Genomic DNA, 1,813 nt, shown 5'->3' on the forward strand with positions numbered 1-1,813 from the left:
GAACAGGCTTTTTAAGAAGGGAGTATTTACAGGGATGCCTGGGTGTCTTCGGTCATGGCCTCGAGGTTCGTGAGTTCGAGCCCCATATCGGGGTATTCTCTCTACCCCCCCCCCCCCGCCACTCCCCCACTTGCACTGGCTCTGTCTCTCAAAATAAGTACATAAACTTTAAAAAAAAAAAAAAAGGAGTTTTTACAAAGGTGTGGGCTGGGTTAAGTACGGGAAGCAACAAGAGATGCCGAAGCACCCAGGGGGCTGGGAGGGTGGGAGGCCATAGTTTGACCTGACGGAGCTTGGGGAGGGATCCCAGCTGAGAGCTGGAGCTGTGGGAAAATGGCAGGACAGAGGGAGGGAGGTAACCATGGCCGGGACCTCATCTAAGTGGGGGACAGGGAGAGATCCTGATGATGATGCAATAAGCACTCTGACCTTTCTCTCCTGCCCTTCAGTCTCTAGCTAACCTCCATCCCCATGGCCCAACCCAACCAGAAGCTAAAAGGCAGGGGTGTTCAGGCCCTGCCTTCCATAGGGGGGGTCAGAGCAGGGCAAAGAAAAGTGGAAAAAGCAGTGTGGAGGAGGGAAAAGTGGAGAATAGACAGCATTTGCCCCAGGGCCTTTTCAAGTGTTTATACAAAAACAATTTGAGGAAATTGAAGGCAGTTATCAGGTTCATAATTCAAGTCCCTCTTAAGATGATGCTTTTAAGGAAGGTCTTGTTGGCCTGGCTTCCCAGTTCCATATTGATCAAATTGTGTAGATAATTGTTTGTTTACCTTACCGTTTTACTTCACCCTTCCTGGTCCCAGTCAGTGGGAAGGCCTGGAGGGGCATTTCTTAAATGAGGCAGATTTGGGCTTAATTGTTAATTAGCTCAAAAGAGAGTACCTCTAGGGTGTTGTTGGGGGTTTTCTTGTTGTTGTTGTTGTTGTTGTTGTTGGGGGGGGTTGTTTTCTTTTGTAATCATTCCTGTTCAAATTCTGTCTTGAAATATTGAAAGTTACAGGGATGATTTAAAGAACAACCTGGACTTAGATGAAAGAAAGAGTAAACACATTTATAAATGTCAGATGCGGCCCCTGTAGGGGCTATTGATGCAGACAGCCAGAGCCAGCATTAAAAAAATTATCCAAAGGGCTTCTTGATTCAATATCATTGCTGACCAGAAGTCTGGCAAAGAACTGATGCTGATGTGCTTGGAAAGCCTTAGCTTTCCCTGGTCCCCTGTCACTGCACATAAGAACCTTTAAAGCAGCCAGGGGCTCTCAAGGTCTGAGTACAGAAACTTCCGTTTCAACCACTAAGCAGCGGGGATGATGTAGCTCCCCCCACACCGGCCAACCATCCAGTGCTTCACTCTGCACTTAAGTCACCTGTCACGTATTATTTTTTTTAATGTTTTTTTATTTATTTTTGAGGCAGAGAGAGACAGGGCATGAGCAAGGGAGGGGCAGAGAGAGAGAGGGAGACACAGAATTTGAAACAGGCTCCAAGCTGTCAGCACAGAGCCCGACGCGGGGCTCGAACCCACAGACTGTGAGATCATGACCTGAGCTCAAGTCAGACGCTCAACCGACTGAGCCACCCAGGCACCCCACCTGTCACGTATTAAGAAGCTCATCCACATACCTTTATATTTCTTCTTGTATCTGGGAGACTCCTCTGAGACTTTAATTCAGTCCAACACATCACACCTCAGTGATAACCATTCCTGGTATCCCCACGATCGGTGTGGCTCCTTCCCACAATGCGGCTATATCTCAAAGTATTACTCTGGTTGTACTCTGGGGTTTTTTTTTCCTGCCCCCCTCTTTAC

The 1,813-nt window shown here is 47.7% G+C and overlaps 1 non-coding gene across 1 annotated transcript; it reads right to left on the reverse strand.

The window, feature by feature from the left end:
• Positions 1-1,503: 1,503 nt before the first annotated feature.
• TRNAS-UGA (transfer RNA serine (anticodon UGA)) lies at positions 1,504-1,588 on the reverse strand. Its single transcript has one exon. It is a non-coding gene; the product is annotated as a tRNA-Ser (tRNA).
• Between the last annotated feature and the right edge of the window lie 225 nt (positions 1,589-1,813).

This window comes from Lynx rufus, unplaced genomic scaffold (assembly GCF_022079265.1).
Source record: "Lynx rufus isolate CCGP_SWC_20201006 ecotype Redwood Valley unplaced genomic scaffold, mLynRuf1.p SCAF_14, whole genome shotgun sequence".
Classification (NCBI taxonomy): domain Eukaryota; kingdom Metazoa; phylum Chordata; class Mammalia; order Carnivora; family Felidae; genus Lynx; species Lynx rufus.